At 43.8% G+C, this 19,661-nt stretch overlaps 1 protein-coding gene across 3 annotated transcripts in view; it reads right to left on the minus strand.

Annotated features, from left to right (window-relative positions):
- The window catches only part of SLC40A1 (solute carrier family 40 member 1), a 267,848-nt gene that overhangs the window by 21,085 nt on the left and 227,102 nt on the right, over window positions 1–19,661 (minus strand). The window lies entirely within an intron of this gene.

Here is a 19,661-nt window from a genome sequence, read left to right on the forward strand (position 1 = left end):
TCAAAGGGGTTAGCAGAGAATTCTTGTGACATATATTTCACCCTGGGACGTAAGAATGCCATGAGTTGATGGTATGCCAATAAATGATCTGCAGGCAATTGATATAGTGTTTGCATTTCCTGAAAGGTGCAGAATCTCCGCTCTGCTTGTTTCCAGATGTGCCTAGCTTCACCTATTCCCTTCTCTGGCCATTTCTGAAACTGTTTGTTTATGGAGTTTGCATGGAATTACGGGTGTTTCCAAATCACCATTCTTTTAGATATTTAAAATGGGAGATTATATAGCCTTCTGACCGCTTTCCATGCAGCTATTGTGTCTTGCAGCAATACACTGTGTATTCCAGGGTCTAGCCATTTCATCTTCAATGGATGGTACTGAGTAGGGTGAGGATTTATTTACCCAGTCCAGACAATGTCTCACTAAACTTGCCAGGTTATAGTTTGATATCAGGAAGCCCTATTGTCATGCCCTGCTCAGGCTATGTGCGGAGGTCTGCCAGATTAGCAGCACGTGTCTAGCCTTTTGTTTTGTTTTGGAGTCGAGCTAGATCCGCCTCCCTTCAGGTGCACTGGGTGGGGTCGTTGGTTTCAGTTTAAATTACACCCACTCCCAGTGTTCCGTGCAGGTTATAGCTTCTGTCTGGCTCTGTGAAAGCAAGGAAGGAAGGATTGGCTGTTCCTGCTCAGAAAAGATAAGTTGGTTTTGGTTTTCTTGTGGTTTGCGGTCTAGGCTGTTAGAGAGACGCCTGCCCCCTCCAGGTTCTGAGGGAGCAGGCTGCCTCTATCCCCCTTTCACCATCTTAGGGATTTTAGGGTATTTTCAGCCCAGGCACGAGGACACGTTATTCCCACCTTAAGGGTCTGAACGTGGGCATAGCAGTATAGGGAGAGCTGGTAGGGATTAGTCAGGAGGTGACCTTGATCCCCAGCTTCTCGCATAGAAACTTGTTTGTTTATTTTTCTGTGTATCTGTTCTCCTGTCCGCCGTGACACCTATGCCATCTCTGCTTCTATGCCTGGTCAATGTAGTCAAAGATATTCTGCATTGTCTGGACTGCCAAACAAATGAACGGAAAGCCTTTAGGAGTAGCTGGACATCAGCATGTTTCAATAGGATTGGTAAGGTTCCTTCCCAGGATTGAAACAGGCAGGTTAGACCAGGTTTAAAGTTCTGAGAGTATATTTTTTTTAACTAATGGGGGATAATTTAGTGTATATAGGGAATCTAGAGTCTTTCCTATTTGAATTCCCAAGTACTTAATACATTGGGTCGCTATGTAATTTTCTTTTGTGAATGGATTGAGATATCGACAGGTCTAGAAATTCACATTTGGTCATGTTTACCTTGAAACCTGACATTGAGCCAAACTGAGAGAAGTGTTTGAATAAAGCTGGGAGGTCCCTATGGGGTTGTGCTAGAAACAATAACAGATCATCAGCGAATAAAGCATGTTTGAGCACCTGGTGAAAGAGGGCACCCCTGTCTAGTGCCATTTTGTAAACTAAAAGCTTGTGACCTGGAGTGGAGATCCTAGCTAAGGGGGAACAATAGAGGGATGTGATATATGTTCTAAATTTAATCCCATTATGTCTAATACCTAGTTCAACCATCCCCAGCTCACATTATCAAACACTTTTCTGCATCTATGACAAGGAGAGTTGGAGATGGGTGGAGGAGGGGGCGTAGTTTGATCTTGTCAAGCACAGCCAATATCTTGCGTATATTATAAACCACTGCTCTACCTTGTCTAAAGCCAGCTTGGTGAGGTGTTGTAAGTTTAGGTAAGAAAACAGATAATCTGTCTGCTAATATTTTTGAGAGGCATTTAAGATCATTGTCTATGAGGGAGATCGGGAGGTAAGATGATGCTATAGTGCTGTCTGTGCCCGGTTTTGGGAGTACTTTGATATACAGTATGCGGTGTTCATGTCTGGTGGTATTGGTTGACCCTGTAGTATTTGGTTGTATAATGATGTAAGGACTAGTGAGGTTTTTGGGGTTAATATTTTGTAGAACTCATTCGTATAGCCATCTGGTCCGGGGGCTTTTCCATTTCCAGATTGGTGGATTACCCTCTGCACTTCTTCCTCAGTGATAGGTTGATTCAGGGATGTCAGATCTTCGGGTGTAACTCAGGGCATTGAGAGACTTTCTAGACCCAGAAGTTGAAGGGGGCAGACCCATCAGTCAGTTTGTGTAGGCATGTGCAAACATACTGCCCCACCATGTCGCACTTCGCCGTGATGTTCACGATCTAATTGGATATCTGCACCTAAGATGTTGATCATGGTTAGCGGCGAATCAGGGTTCCACGCCAGAGAAGGAGCCTGAGAAAGAGACCACATCCAAGGGAGATCAATGGATGACATTTCAGGTGACTACCTCTTGAAGCTCATCAAGAGAATGCCAAGAGTGTGCAAAGCAGTAATCAAAGCAAAAGGTGGCTACTTTGAAGAACCTAGAATATGACATATTTTCAGTTGTTTCACACTTGTTTGTTATGTATATAATTCCACATGTGTTCATTCATAGTTTTGATGCCTTCAGTGTGAATCTACAATTTTCATAGTCATGAAAATAAAGAAAACTCTTTGAATGAGAAGGTGTGTCCAAACTTTTGGTCTGTACTGTATGTTTCAGAGATCCTGTAAAGGGACGGACTCAGGCACTCCAACTAGCCTTAGGTTGTTTTCCAGGTCATCTATTTTATAGACCATCTTTTTGTTATTTTGGAGTAATTTTGTGTATTCAGTCTTTAAGCGTGTATGCTTGTCTTCCAGGGAGCTTATTCTTTCCTCCACAGCATCCAATCGCCGGCCATGTTCTGCTATTTCTTTGTGTAAGTGCGCTAATGACGCTGAGACCGTTGTTGAGAGAGATTCCTGTAAGTCAGGGTGTATTCTGGCCGCTACTTCAAGCACCAACCTTTTGTAGTCTACAAAAGGTCTAGGGAATCTTCTTCAGGCAGTAGTCGAGGCGCGTCCTCAGGAGCTGGCAGAGGGGCAGGGTCCGCCATGTTGTTTGCTGAAGGGGTTGCTCTCACAACCTTTTGCTGTCCCTTTTGACAAGTTTTCCCTCCATGTTAACAATGAACCGGTCCATATGACTTGGTACTGATGTAAGTCGTCGATGAGCCCAGGTCCTGGTTCAATAACAAGCCTGGTATAAGGAGGAGCAAGTGGTGGACAGAGCTGCACGATGCGGAGCTCTAGTTAGTGCGACCACTCATGCTGGCGCCGTAACCGGAAGTGAGGTTTTGTTTTTACTGTGTAAAGTGATGAAAATTTTTTTTTTTTATATTTTAATAGTATAGTGTTTTCGCACGCAGTGATGTTATTTTTAACATTTTTATATCTTTTAATATTTTCCAAAACTTTTAGTTAGATCTCCAATTGGACCCCAACTTACAATCATCAGATTGCAAGCTGTATAGAATGATGGAATATCCTCCGGATAGGTCATCAATATCAGATCGGCAGGGGGCCGACACCTGGCACCCCGCCGATCAGTTGTTTTAAGAGAAGGCAGCACTCTGTGTGAGCGCAGCCTTCCCTTCATTGTTTACCTGCTCGCCGTCAACAGTGCCAGTGGTGAGCAGGTGTGATTACAAGCTGTCCCATGCAATGTCGACGGCGAGCAGGTAAACAATGAAGAGAAGGCAGCACTCGCACAGAGCGTGGACTTCTCTTTAAACAGCTGATTGGCGGGGGTGCCGGGCCCCCACTGATCTGATATTGATGACCTATCCCGAGGATAGGTCATCAATATTAAAATCCCAGAAAAACCCTTTAATACTGATTTGCCATAGGCAATTCTGTGATGGACTTTATAGATGATCTGCAGCATGCAGGTTAGCCCAATTGCAATTCAATGGAGCTAATCTGCAACATTTCATCATGGAATACACACCAATTTTGAACTTCTTGCATGACAATTTGAAACAGGGTAAGGGGGGGGGAATTAGAGTATGTGAAGTATTAGTATTATGGTTGGGTGTTATTTTCTATGTTAATACTCTATCTCAGTGGTGCCCAACCATTTTTCGTCTGAGGGCCGCACTAGACTTGGTATAAATTTAGCGGGCCAGAACTAGGTAGCTTTGCCAGAAAGAAATGCAAACACTGTGAGGGGGCACGTGTGAGCATTACTACTGTGAAGAGGCCTCATATCTGGCCATTATTACTGTGAGGGGGCATGTGTGAGCATTACTACTGTGAAGAGGGCACATATCTGGCCATTATTACTGTGAGGGGGCACGTGTGAGCATTACTGCTGTGAAGAGGGCACATATCTGGCCACAAATTTGTGGAAACAAATTTTTATGGAGTCTAAAATGTTAGTCTGCATGGACAGCTATCATGATATATTTACAGAATGGTGTATTCTTTTCTCCCACATTACCCTCTGAAACAGATCTCAGGATTTGTAAATCTGTAGGTGTTTATTTCTCCCAAACCCCTTTCATTTTTGGCTGGCAGGTCTTAACAGGGCAAGTCTTAACATTTTTGGTGTCCTATTACAGACTGTGCAGTGCGGTATAGAAAGTTGTCTTATAACCAGACTAGGGTTGTTTCGATACCAAAATTTTGATCAGGTTTCAATACCATAAAAAAGTATTGCAATACTTGATACCATGCGAAAAAATATGGAACGTCCGGCCCATAATCGAACAGTCCTATCCTATTTTTTGGGGGCACAAGGTGACAAAAAAAAAAATTGTGAATCGCGCAGTTTTTATATTTTATATATATAGTTTAGATTTTTCGGAAGTGGCGATATGTAATTTTTATTTATTTATTGTTTATATATTTTATATGTAAAATTGGGAAAGGGGGTGATTTATACTTAATATTTTGGTGTGTTTTTATTTTATTTTTAGAAACTGGGATCTTATAATCCCTTGTCTATTACTAACATAGTAACATAGTAACATAGTACATAAGGCCGAAAAAAGACATTTGTCCATCCAGTTCGGCCTGTTATCCTGCAAGTTGATCCAGAGGAGGCAAAAAACCCTGTGAGGTAGAAGCCAATTTTCTCCACTTTAGGGGAATAAAAAATTCCTTCCCGACTCCAATCAGGCAATCAGAATAACTCCCTGGATCTACGACCCCTCTCTAGTAGCTATAGCCTGTAATATTATTAAGCTCCAGAAATACGTCCAGGCCCCTCTTGAATTCCTTTATTGTACTCACCATCACCACCTCCTCAGGCAGAGAGTTCCATAGTCTCACTGCTCTTACCGTAAAGAATCCTCTTCTATGTTTGTGTACAAACCTTCTTTCCTCCAGACGCAGAGGATGTCCCCTCGTCACAGTCACAGTCCTGGGAATAAATAGCTGATGGGATAGATCTCTGTACTGACCCCTGGTATATTTATACATATTAATTAGATCTCCCCTCAGTCGTCTTTTTTCCAAAGTGAATAACCCTAATTTTGATAATCTTTCAGGGTACTGTAGTTGCCCCATTCCAGTTATTACTTTAGTTGCCCTCCTCTGAACCCTCTCCAGGTCTGCTATGTCTGCCTTGTTTACAGGAGCCCAGAACTGTACACAGTACTCCATGTGTGGTCTGACTAGCGATTTGTAAAGTGGTAGGACTATGTTCATATCACGGGAATCTATGCCCCTTCTGATGCAACCCATTATCTTGTTGGCCTTGGCAGCAGCTGCCTGACACTGGTTTTTGCTGCTTAGTTTGCTGTTTATTAAAATTCCTAGATCCTTTTCCATGTCAGTGTTACCGAGTGTTTTACCATTTAGTATGTACGGGTGACTTGCATTTTTCCTTCCCATGTGCATAACTTTACATTTATCAGTGTTAAACCTCATCTGCCACTTATCTGCCCAAGCCTGCAATCTATCCAGATCCCTCTCTAGTAGTATACTGTCCTCATCAGTGTAAATTACTTTACACAGTTTAGTGTCATCTGCGAAAATTGATACTTTAGAGCTCTATTAGGGTTAATAGGATCTTACACTCTCCCTGCTGCCCTGTGCATAGTACACACAGCAGCAGGGAGCTTACCATGGCAGCCAGGGCTTCAGTAGTGTCCTGGCTGCCATGGTAACCGATCGGAGCCTCGCAATTACACTGCTGGGGCTCCAATCAGAAGCTGCCACTGCCACCAATGAGAGGAGCTGAGGGGACTCTGTGGCCACTGCCACCAATGATTTGCACTGCTCCCTGTCCCTGCGCTTGGCAGACGCTCCCTCACTCAGCAGAGCTGGAGAATGCAGAGTTGGAGCAGCGCACACCAGTAAAGGGAGATCTGCCATCTGCTCAGTGTATAAATGAAAGCAACATGTGGTAAGAGGACCCCTTTGTGCTGCAGGAGATTAACCCTTTAGGGGGAAGGGCTCTGGTTACTGACACTTTTGGGGGGCTATTGTTACTGGCTAGTGAGGGAAGGCGAGATTAGCCTCAGGGTGAGGGCAGTGGCGGCCATCTTAACTGAATAGTGAAATTGCAGTTTTATGCAGACTGGTCGCTAAGGGCTGAATCTTATTAAATATGGGGTAAGTCAGTCTAATAGTAACTGATTCTGGAATGTCATGTTATTAGTAACTACATATATAAAAATTGAAATTAGAGTCTAAATGTGACAGTTATCCTTTAATACTGTGGGGGAGGGGGGGAAGGCGCACTGCGCCACCAATCATAATTAACGTTTAATATACAAATACAGCCAGCGGCAGAAACACATTGCCGGCACCCGACCTCTGACAGGGCGCTGCGATCAGCGGCAGTTAACCCCTCAGGTGCCGCACTTGAGGGCTTAATTGCCGCGGATCGCAACGCCCTGTCAGAGGCAGGGTGTCGGCAATGTATTTCTGCCGCCGCCTGCATTTGTAATGTATTAAACGTTAGTGGCCACAGCCCCTCCGCCCCCCCCCCCCCATTCTTATTGGAGGCAGCGGCAGCAGCAGCACAGGGGGGTGGGAGAGACTGCTTCCTTCTTCCCGTGCTGCTGAGGGAACATGGCGCACGCTGAGAGCAGCGCGATCCATATTCTTTGATACTGGGCTGTGCAGTAGCACAGCCTAGTATTGATAAAAGACAAATCCCGCTATCGTATCGATAGGGTATAAAAAGTTCGATACCCGAAACAACCCTAAACCAGACACATGTTTGTGATTAGGGAGGAAATGGCTGTTTCGGTGCTCCTCCACTTTATATATTTCTCACACTGTCTACTGCTGTATGACATAGAATAGGATCAGAGTACATTAAAGGGAATCACTGCACTGAAAATCAGATTGCTGTGCAATGCCAACATAATTGAGAAGACTCCTGTGTGCATGTATGGTAGTCCTGATAATTAATTTCAGCGCAGCTTTAAATGCTGACAATGGGGAAATGGGGGGCAGTACAAAAATAAAATAAGCAATGCATCACTGCAAGATCCTGGTGACAGATTCCCTTTAAAGGGGTTATCCATATTTAATTGTTTTAATAGTCCCCACTTTATGTGATTAAGCACTTTAATAGTGATAAGGTTGTAAATACTGTATGCATACCGGGCCAGAGCTGAGCTCCCTGCGCTACCCAATGTAATTAGGTTGCGGGCACTTCCTGGATCACGTGCTGTACATTCAGCATGTGATCCTAGCCCAGTTACAACCCGTGATGTACTTTTAAAAGGGGTTGTCTGTAATTTATATATTGATGTCTAGCGACAGGATAGGCCAATAAAGGGGTTGTCCAACTGTTAATATTTATGACCTATTGTCAGGACAGGTCATCAATATCTGATCGGTGGGGGTCTGATACTCAGCACCCCCGCCAATCAGCTTTTGACGAGGAGACGGCACTCCATGCAAGCAATGCTTCCCGGTCATTACACTACGTCTCAGGTTTGGGGCTATAGAGATACGGACATGCACGGCTAGATCGCCGCTAGCATGTCCGCAATATATGTGTCCTATAGGGCTGTGTGGTTTTCATTTCTTTAAAAAAGGATTTTATGGATATGTAAATGAGTGTTGAATGTGTCCAAGGGGCTGTACTAACCTTCCTTGTGCCCAGGCGTGCCCAGCCACGCCCGCCTGTGAAGGAGCCCAGCACCGCCTATGTCTCCTCCTTTCATCAACGATAGATAGCCGTAATCTCGCGATGCGCGAGCTCGCGCATGCGCAGTTCTTTCCCTGAGGCTGATGCCAGCACAGGAACGGAACACTATACCGGCACTGCGCATCGCAAGATTACGGCTATCTATCGTTGATGAAAGGAGGAGACATAGGCGGTGCTGGGCTCCTTCACAGGCGGGCGTGGCTGGGCACGGCTGGGCACAAGGAAGGTTAGTACAGCCCCTTGGACACATTCAACACTCATTTACATATCTATAAAATCCTTTTTTAAAGAAATTAAAACCACACAGCCCTATAGGACACATATATTGCGGACATGCTAGCGGCGATCTAGCCGTGCATGTCCGTATCTCTATAGCCCCAAACCTGATGACAGAACCCCTTTAAAGGGACTCTGTCACCACTTTCTAACCCCCCCTTTTAAAAGTATTGTTCTCTCCATGGCGCCCTTGTGATTACAAAGGTGTTGTTATAAGATAAATTCGCTGTCTCGTTTTGATAAAAAGAGCTTTTATCTAACCTGTCAATCTTGTGGATAAGGTGCCCAGGGCGTTTCTGAAGGTCTCAAGCTGCCGCCCGCCGCCGCCGTCGTTGGTGCCCAGCTCCTCCCCTGATCCTTTCAGCGCCGCCTGAATGTAATGAAATCCGCCTCCGGCTCTCGCTCAGTGCCCCCTCCTCCTTTTCAAAGATCCCGCTCGTGCGCACAGGCCTGTGCCTGATGCGCCCGTGCGGACATTTCTGATTCTAAATGTCCGCACGGGCGCATCAGGCACAGGCCTGTGCGCACGCGCGGGATCTTTGAAAAGGAGGAGGGGGCACTGAGCGAGAGCCGGAGGCGGATTTCATTACATTCAGGCGGCGCTGAAAGGATCAGGGGAGGAGCTGGGCACCAACGACAGCGGCGGCGGGCGGCAGCTTGAGACCTTCAGAAACGCCCTGGGCACCTTATCCACAAGATTGACAGGTTAGATAAAAGCTCTTTTTATCAAAACGAGACGGCGAATTTATCTTATAACAACACCTTTGTAATCACAAGGGCGCCATGGAGAGAACAATACTTTTAAAAGGGGGGGTTAGAAAGTGGTGACAGAGTCCCTTTAAGGGCTGGACAACCCCTTTAAATATCAGGTCAGCGGCAGTTGGAGACCCTGCCGATGAGCTGTTTTTGAGAAGCTCTGGTGCTAGAACTACACAGCTCTGTACATTATATAGTAGATGGAGATGTTTACTGCAGCGCTGTTACCACTGAAGGGAGTGCTGCAATAACCACCTCGGTCCAATGCACTGTCCAATGGACAGTTAGTGGTTATAGGGGATTCTATAATAAGGATAGAATAATTTGTCGCCAAGACCGCCTCAACTGAATGGTTTGCTGTCTCCCTGGTGCCAGGGTTCGGCATGTGGTGGAACAGGTCAATATATTACGGGTAGGGGCTGGGGATGACCCAGCTGTTATGGTCCATGTTGGTACCAATGACAAAATAAATGGTAGGTGGAAGGTCCTTAAGGATAATTTTAAAGAACTAGGCCCCAAGCTGAAGGGAAGGACCTCCAAGGTAGTGTTCTCTGGAATACTGCCTGTGCCATGCAGGGCCATCTTTAACAAGGGGCCAAAGGGGCAGCTGCCCCAGGCAGCTGCCTCTTGAGCCTTGCTAGCCACTACCCCGGGTGTCAGGCTGTCAGGTACACAGGGGGGTGCTGCCATGCCATGCCTGCCTCCAGGCAGCAAACTATGAGAGCTTTGATTCTCTTAAGGACCTTAGATGACATAACCATGTGACCAGTAACCTAGCAATATTACTGGTCACATGGCTATGAGGTCATCAAAGGTCCTTTCTACCAGGAGTGTTGCTGCAGGAGAAGTTTGCCAGACTTGTGGAGCTTGTTTTGTGAAGATTACATCAGGAAAAGGTGACAGGGGCTGTTATACTAATATACTGTAAGCTACTGTATACTGTGGGGGGGGGGGGCTGTATACTGTGGGGGTGCTCTACTGCTCTACTGTATACTATGGGGTGCTGTATACTGTGGGGTGCTATAGTGCTCTACTGTCTACTGTGGGGTGCTATACTGCTTTACTGTATACTGTGGGGTGCTGTATACTGTGGGGTGCTATACTGCCCAACTGTATACTGTGGGGTGCTATACTGCTCTACTGTATACTGTGGGGTTCTGTATGCTGTGGGGTGCTGTATACTGTGAGGTGCTGTATACTGTATAGTTTGGGGTGCTGTATACTGTAAGGTGCTGTATTCTGTATAGTTTGGGGTGCTGTATATTGTATACTTTGAGGTGCTGTATACCGTGAGGTGCTGTATACTGTAAGGAGCTGTATATTGTGGAGTGCTATACTGCTCTACTGTATACTGTGGGGTGCTGTATACCGTTGGGTTGCTGTATACTGTGGGGTGCTATACTGCTTTCCTGTATACTGTGAGCGGCTGTATATTGTGGAGTGCTATACTGCTCTACTGTACACTGTGGGGTGCTATATACTATAGGGTGCTATACTGCATACTGTGGGGTCCTGTATACTATAGGGTGCTATACTGCATACTGTGGGGTGCTGGGGTGCACTGTAACACTAGGGTGAGCCGAGCCCCAATCTCCTTCCTGCAGAGAGGTGCCCACTTCCAGCCCAGAGCACTGATTCTGAGCCGCTGGAGTCTTCAGAACTGGAAGTATTTACAGTCATTCACTGTACTCTACCAGGTGTGTGGATTTTTGTGTGTGTGTTGTGGTAGAGGGCGTGATTGCATGCTAGGGTGTGGGAAGGTGGGATCCAGGGGGCCCAAGTAAATTTGTGCCGAGGGTCCAATCAACATTAAAGATGGCCCTGGTGCCATGAGCTACACAGAGCAGTCAGCGGGAGCTTAGGCAGAAATGCATGGCTTAAGTCTTGGTGTAGAGCAGAAGGGTTCTAGACCACTGGGCTGACTTTTCACTGCGGTACAAACAGTTTTCTGCAGATAATTTGCACCTCAATGGAAGGTGAGCTGCTGTGTTGGGGGAGAGAATTCTGGTTGGGGGTGGCAATGCATTTAAACTAGGGACAAGGGGGGATGATATGGCTATAAATATGGAGGTAGACCGGTTAGAGAGCAGTCAGAATATATTGGTGGAGGGAGCATTAGGAAAATGAATAAGGAGATCTGTCAGTTGCAAAACAACTCTGAAGGAGGAAAAAATTATCATAAAAAAAATAAAATAAAAAATACATTTCCTAAAAGTGTAACATTTTATTACAACTTAAAATGTATGTTCACAAATGCCTAGCAAGCAAAATGGGAGAGCTTGAGGCCTTGGTACTGGAGAAACATATTGATGTAGTAGGTGTTGCTGAGACATGGCTGGACTCTTCTTATGATTGGGCTGCAAATCTTCAAGGTTAGAAACAACTAAACACAAAGGTAGTGGTTTACGCTAGGAGTGATATGAAAGTAAGTGTGAAAGAAGCAATTGTGGATGAAGGTTGTGAGGATGTTGAAACCTTGTGGGTGGAATTACAGAGGGAAGAAAATAATGAAAAAAGAGTTCTTGGTGTGATCTATAGACCCCCCAATATCACTGAGGAGATAGAAGATCAACTGTATGTGCAAATGGAGCGGGCAGCGCAGGCTGGCAAAGTAGTGATAATGGGAGATTTTAACTATCCAAACAGATTGGGAACATGGTTCTGCCTCTGCTGCAAAAGGGAGAAAATTCCACAGCTTTTTGCAGGATAATTTTATGGGCCAGTTTGTATAAGATCCTACTACAGGCGATGCTCTTCTGGATCTAGTAATTTCTAACAATACAGAGCTTCAGGACATAGACTGGGAGCAACTATTGTCAGATAATGACACTAATACTAAATAGGAGTGCTTTAAATCTACTTTGGATAAGTATATTGTTAAATACATTCCTAGAGGTAACAAGTACAAGCGAATAAAATTAAACCCCACATGTCTCACAAATAGTGTAAAAAGTGCAATAAATGACAAAAAGAGGGCCTTTAAGAAATACAAATCGGAGGGGTCAGCTGTAGCCTTTAAGGAACTAAATAAATACTTTAAGGGGGTAATAAAATCTGTGAAAATACACAATGAAATACAGGTGGCCAAAGAAAGTAAGAACACATTCTTCAAATACATAAATACAAAAAAAAAACAAAAAAAAAAACAAGGTCAGAACATGGAGGGCCCCTAAATGAGGTCACTGGGAATCAAGAGATGGCAGAGCTCCTAAATGGGTTTTTAGCTCTGTATATACAAAAGAGAGGGCATCTCATGAGTGTGGTGCCACTGGGGTAAATACCTCAAATAACATACTAAACTAATTGACTGTAGATATGGTCCTTAATATACAATTTTTTTTTTAAAGTGAACAAGGCCCCAGGTCAAGATGGAATACACCCTAGAGTTCTAAAGGAGTTCAGTTCAGTTATTGCTTTGCTTAGACTGACCAATCAGAGAACTCCGACAGAGTGCATGCAATACACTGGAGTCTAGCGTAAATAACAGAGACCAAAAGAACCAAACCAATAACCCCACAGAGAATGAGGAAACCACTCATAAAATATATGTAGCTTTATTAATACATGAGATAATAATAATACAATAACACAAGGCACATGGTCATGGGAGGAAGGGACGCCCCGTGTATCGGAGCAGCAGTCCCCACCCTCACATGTACCGTTCTGACAGGGAAACAGACCAGGACATCAAAGGTGCTGAGCCACACTCTGGTAGATTATATGTAAAATTAACCAGAGTGACATATAGCAAAGTGCATATCTTAAATTAATATGATATAAGCTGCCACCTATGCCGTGTCTACCAGCCCATAAAGAAAATGGTGGCCAGCCTGCAATGATAAACAAAGGCTAGGTCACAAGTATAGGATGTAAATAGAGCGAGGACACGACACGGTAGCATATCAAAAAGTAAATAACAACCAAATGAGAAAACTGTAGATGAAAATAGGAATGCAGTAGTTACCCATAGCTTGTGGAAGCACCGGATGCCTGGCCTGAGCTGTACCTTGATGCGCCTTTCCTGGCGAAACGCGCGTCGAGGTACAGCTCAGTCCAGGCATCCGATGCTTCCACAAACTATGGGTAACTAGTGCATTCCTATTTTCATCTACAGTTCTCATGTGGTTGTTATTTACTTTTTGATATGCTACCGTGTCGTGTCCTCGCTCTATTTACATCCTATACTTGTGACCTAGCCTTCGTTTATCATTGCAGGCTGGCCACCATTTTCTTTATGGGCTGGTAGACACAGCATAGGTGGCAGATTATACCATATTAATTTAAGATATGCACTTTGCTATATGTCACTGGTTAATTTTGCATATGATCTACCAGAGTGTGGCTCAGCACCTTTGATGTCCTGGTCTGTTTCCCTGTCAGAACTGTACATGTGAGGGTGGGGACTGCTGCATCCCTTCCTCCCATGAACATGTGCCTTGTGTTATTGTATTATTATTATCACATGTATTATGGTAATAAAGCTACATATATATTTTATATGAGTGGTGTCCTCATTCTCTGTGGGGATATTGGTTTGGTTCTTTTGGTCTCAGTTATTGCTTTGCCTCCGTTCATAATATTTACAGAATGTGGTACCCATTTTCAAAAAGGTGAAAAATGGTGAAAAATGTTTGAGAGCCTTCTACGGGACTACACACCGGATTATGTAACTGACAATAATATAATAAGTCATAGCCAACATGGTTTTACTAAGAACAGAAGCTGTCAAACTAACCTGATTTTGTTTTTATGAGGAGGTGAGTAGAAGCCTGGACATCAGGAAGGCTGTCAATAGTGTTTTTGGACTTTGCAAATTCATTTGATATTGTCCTACATGGACGCCTATTCGGTAAATTGAGGTCTATCGGTTTAAAAAATATAATTTGTAATTGGATTGAAAATGAGCTTTACGATCGTATCCAAAGAGTTGTGGTCAATGATTCCTACTCTAATTGGTCCCCGGTTATAAATTGTGTACCCCAAGGTTCTGTGCTGGGTCTGCTATTATTTAATTTATTCATTGATGACAGAGGATGGGATTAATAGTGCTGTTTCTATTTTTGCAGATGACCCCAAACTTTGCAATACGGTACAGTCTATGGAAGATGTTAACCCCTTAAGGACACAGCCTTTTTACACCTTAGGACCAGGCCATTTTTTGCAAATCTGACCAGAGTCCCTTTAAGTGCTGATAACTTTAAAACGCTTTGACTTATCCAGGCCGTTCTGAGATTGTTTTTTCGTCACATATTGTACTTCATGACACTGGTAAAATGAAGTAAAAAAATTTTTTTTTTTTGCACCAAAAAATACCTAATTTAACAAAAATTTGGAAAAATTTAGCAAATTTCAAAGTTTCAGTTTCTCTACTTCTGTAATACATAGTAATACCCCCAAAAATTGTGATGACTTTACATTCCCCATATGTCTACTTCATGTTAGAATTGTTTTGGGAATGATATTTTATTTTTTGGGGATGTTATAAGGCTTAGAAGTTTAGAAGCAAATCTTGAAATTTTTCAGAAATTTACAAAAACTAAATTTTTAGGGACCAGTTCAGGTCTGAAGTCACTTTGCGAGGCTTACATAATAGAAACCACCCAAAAATGACCCCATCTAAGAAACTACACCCCTCAAGGTATTCAAAACTGATTTTACATACGTCGTTAACCCTTTAGGTGTTGCACAAGAGTTATTGGCAAATGGGGATGAAATTTGAGAATTTCATTTTTTTGTCTAATTTTCCATTTTAACCCATTTTTTCCACTAACAAAGCAAGGGTTAACAGCCAAACAAGACTGTATCTTTATTGCCCTGACTCTGCCGTTTACAGAAACACCCCATATGTGGCCGTAAACTACTGTACGGCCACACAGCGGGGCGTAGAGGGAAAGGTGCGCCGTATGGTTTTTGGAAGGCAGATTTTTATGGACTGGTTTATTTACACCATGTCCCATTTGAAGCCCCCCTGATGCACCCCTAGAGGAGAAACTCCCTAAAAGTGACCCCATCTAAGAAACTACACCCCTCAAGGTATTCAAAACTGATTTTACATACGTCGTTAACCCTTTAGGTGTTGCACAAGAGTTATTGGCAAATGGGGATGAAATTTGAGAATTTCATTTTTTTGCCTAATTTTCCATTTTAACCCATTTTTTCCACTAACAAAGCAAGAGTTAACAGCCAAACAAGACTGTATCTTTATTGCCCTGACTCTGCTGTTTACAGAAACACCCCATATGTGGCCGTAAACTACTGTACGGGCACACAGCGGGGCGTAGAGTGAAAGGTGCGCCGTTTGGTTTTTGGAGGGCTGATTTTGCTGGACTGTTTTTTTGGCACCATGTCCCATTTGAAGCCCCCCTGATGCACCCCTAGATTATAAACTCCATAAAAGTGACCCCATCTAAGAAACTACACCCCTCAAGGTATTCAAAACTGATTTTACAAACTTTGTTAACCCTTTAGGTGTTGCACAAGATTTAATGGAAAATAGAGATACAATTTCAAAATTTCACTTTTTTGGCAGATTTTCCATTTTAATATTTTTTTTCCAGTTACAAAGCAAGGGTCAACAGCCAAACCAAACTCAATATTTATGGCCCTAATTCTGTAGTTTACAGAAACACCCCATATGTGGTCGTAAACCGCTGTACGGGCACACGGCAGGGCGCAGAAGGAAAGGAACACCATACGGTTTTTGGAAGGCAGGTTTTGCTGGACTGGTTTTTTGACACCATGTCCCATTTGAAGCCCCCCTGATGCACCCCTAGAGTAGAAACTCCAAAAAAGTGACCCCATTTTAGAAACTACGGGATAGGGTGGCAGTTTTGTTGGTACTAGTTTAGGGTACATATGATTTTTGGTTGCTCTATATTACACTTTTTGTGCGGCAAGGTAACAAGAAATAGCTTTTTTGGCACCGTTTTTTTTTTTGTTATTTACAACATTCATCTGACAGGTTAGATCATGTGGTAATTTTATAGAGCAGGTTGTCACGGACGCGGCGATACCTAATATGTATACAATTTTTTTTATTTATGTAAGTTTTACACAATGATTTCATTTTTAAAACCAAAAAAATGTTTTAGTGTCTCCATAGTCTAAGAGCCATAGTTTTTTCAGTTTTTGGGCGATTATCTTAAGTAGGGTCTCATTTTTTGCGGGATGAGATGACGGTTTGATTGGCATCTATTTTGGGGTGCATATGACTTTTTGATTGCTTGCTATTACACTTTTTGTGACGTAAGATGACAAAAAATGGCTTTTTTTACACCGGTTTTATTTTTATTTTTTTACGGTGGTCATCTGAGGGGTTAGATCATGTGATATTTTTATAGAGCCGGGCGATACGGACGCGGCGATACCTAATATGTATACTTTTTTTTTATTTATGTAAGTTTTACACAATGATTTCATTTTTGAAACAAAAAAAATCATGTTTTAGTGTTTCCATAGTCTAAGAGCCATAGCTTTTTCAGTTTTTGGGCGATTATCTTGGGTAGGGTATGATTTTTGCGGGATGAGATGACGGTTTGATTGTTACAATTTTGGCGTACATGCGACTTTTTTGATCACTTTTATTACCTTTTTTGGGAAGTAAGGTGGGCAAAATTTCAATTTCATCATAGTTTTTTATTTTTTATTTTTATGGTGTTCACCGTTCGGGTAAAGTAACATGACCGTTTTATAGATCAGGTCGTTACGGACGCGGCGATACCAAACATGTGTAGGGAATTTAATTTTTTTCATTTTTTATCAGTGATAAATGTGTTTTTTGATTTTTACTTTTTTTTCACTTTTATTCACTTTTTTTGACCCAGACCCACTTGGTTCTTGAAGATCCAGTGGGTCTGATGTCTGTATAATACAGTACAGAACAATATATATTGTTCTGTACTGTATTTTACTTACACTGAACAGATCTATGCTTTCAGCACAGATCTGTTCAGCACCATGGACAGCAGGACGCCTGAGAGGCGTCCTGTTGCCATGGGAACCTTCCCCGTCTGCTCAGAACTTCGCAGACGGGGAAGGGTAAGGAGGGGATCTCTCGGGGGGCTCTCTGGGGGCTCTCTCCCTCCCCATCGGGGGGCTGCAAAGGCACAGCAGCCCCCCGATGGGAGAGGGAGGGAGCTCCCTGCGCTGGTAACCTTTTCCATACAGCGGTCCGTACGGACCGCTGTATGGAAAGGGTTAAACGGCTGACATCGCATCGCAGATGTCAGCCGTTTATACCAGGGTGCCAGCAATGTGCTGGCACCCTGGTATCCCCACTAGAGACCAACGATTATACAAGGGGAGGCGGGCGGGGGATCGCGATCCCGCCTGCCGCACCGCCCGCCTCCCGCACCGCCCACACCGCCCGCAACCCTCCCCCTGCACCTCCCGCCACCATAAAAATCATTCGGGGGTGCAGGGGGGGGTGAATAAAACTTTTTTTAGACATATAAAGTTTCTGATCCCCGCGGTCAGGGACCGCAGGGACCAGAAACTGCAGAAATCGCAGCAAACCGCAGGTCTGAATTGACCTGCGGTTTGCCGCAATCGCCGACATGGGGGGGTCACGGGACCCCCCCGCGCATTTAGCCTAGGTGCCTGCTCAATGATTTGAGCAGGCACCGGGTTCCGATCACTGCCAGCCGCACGGCAGTGATCGGAAATACATAGGACGTACCTGTACGCCCTGTGTCCTTAAGTACCAGGGCACAAGGGCGTACCTGTACGCCCTATGTCCTTAAGAGGTTAATAAGTTACAATCTGACTTGGACAAACTTACTGTTTGGGCCTCCACTTGGCAAATGAGGTTCAAAATAGATAAATGTAAAGTCATGCACTTGGGGCCTAATAATCTGCATGCAGAATATGTCCTGGGGGTGGGGGGGTAAAACTGGAAGAGCCACTTGTTGAGAAGGATCTGGGTGTATTAGTAGATCATAGACTAAATAACAGCATGCAATGCCAGTCAGCTGAGGCCAACAGAATTTTGTCTTGTATTAAAAGAGATATGGACTCCCGGGACAGGGATGTAATATTTCCACTATGCAAAGCATTGGTGCGGCCTCACCTAGAATACTCGTTTCCGTTCTGGGCACCAGTCTATAAAAAGGATGGACTGGAGTTTGAAAAAAAAAAGAGGGGAGCAACTAAACTCATAAAGGGCCTGGAAGAACTTAGTCATGAGCAAAATTTCAATGAACTGAATTTGTTTAGCCTTGAAAAAAGATGTCTAAGGGGGAGGGGGGATTAACCTGTACAAATATATAAAATGGACCATACAAAAAATATCAAGGGAAGCTATTCTGTGTTAACCCCCCTCAAAAAACAAGGGGCCACGCCCTTGCCTGGAGGAAGAAAGATTCAGTCATAAGAAGCGACAAGCAATCTTTACAGTAAGGGCTGTGAATGGCTTCAAAAAAAGATTTAGATGACTTGAATTCAAAATAACATTGAGGCTTATGAAAATGTATAGAAATCTTGTTCTACACACCCTTTCCCTTTGGCCCTGATGGACATTGATCTAGGGATTTTTCCGTGAATTAATATAGCAGGATAACAGGTCGGACTTGATGGACTTTTGTCTTTTTCCAACCTTAAAGGGTTTCTGTCATCAGAAAAATGGGTATTAACCTGGCTGACATTAGCGATGTGCTAATGTCAGCTGAACATAACTATATTAGTCCCATGTCACTATGTGCCGTTATTTAGAAAAACAAACTTTTATAGTATGCAAATGAGCCTCTAGGAGCAGGAGGAGCGTTGCACCTGCTCCTAAAGGATTTGTTCGCTTACCTCTTTCCACACCCTTCTACACTTGATTGACAGGGCCAGGGCAGCGTTGGTCTCCTGTCTGCCGGGTAATCTCGCTCCTGTGCCGTCCTGTTCAGTATTCGGCACAGGCGCAGTGAGGGAAGGACATTCGCCGACAGCCGTCTTCCTCACTGCGGCTGTGATGAATACATTGCAGTGAGGAAGCCGGCTCCCGGCGAACGTCCTTCCCTCACTGCGCCTGCGCTGGCGAGAGATTTCCCCAGCAGACAGGAGACCAACGCTGCCCTGGGCCCGTCAATCAAGTGTAGAAGGGCGTGGAAAGAGGTAAGCGAACTGAGCCTCTAGAAGCAGGTGCTCCTAGAGGCTCATTTGCATATTATAAAAGTTAGTTTTTCTAAATAATGGTGGCACATAGTGACATGGGACTAATATAGTTATGTTCAGCTGACATTAGCACATCGCTAATGTCAGCCAGGTTAATACCCATTTTTCTGATGACAGACACCCTTTAATGTAATGGACAGAACTGTGTAGTTCTAGTGTTTATTTCTGGGTGACAGACCCTTGTCGATCTGATATTGATAGGCCATAAATATAAAAATCACAGAAAACTTCCTTAAGACGTTCAAGTTACAGGTGATCGAATAAGATTCTTCAAAGATATGCAAGGCTAAGAGTGGTTTCCACATGTAAAGCTTCATTCACATTTAAGTGTTTGGTCAGTGATTTCAATCAATGATTGTGAGCCAAAACCAGAAGTCGAGCCTTCACAGACATAAGAT

The sequence above is a fragment of the Bufo bufo genome, chromosome 7 (genome assembly GCF_905171765.1).
Source record: "Bufo bufo chromosome 7, aBufBuf1.1, whole genome shotgun sequence".
NCBI classification, from domain to species: Eukaryota; Metazoa; Chordata; class Amphibia; order Anura; family Bufonidae; genus Bufo; species Bufo bufo.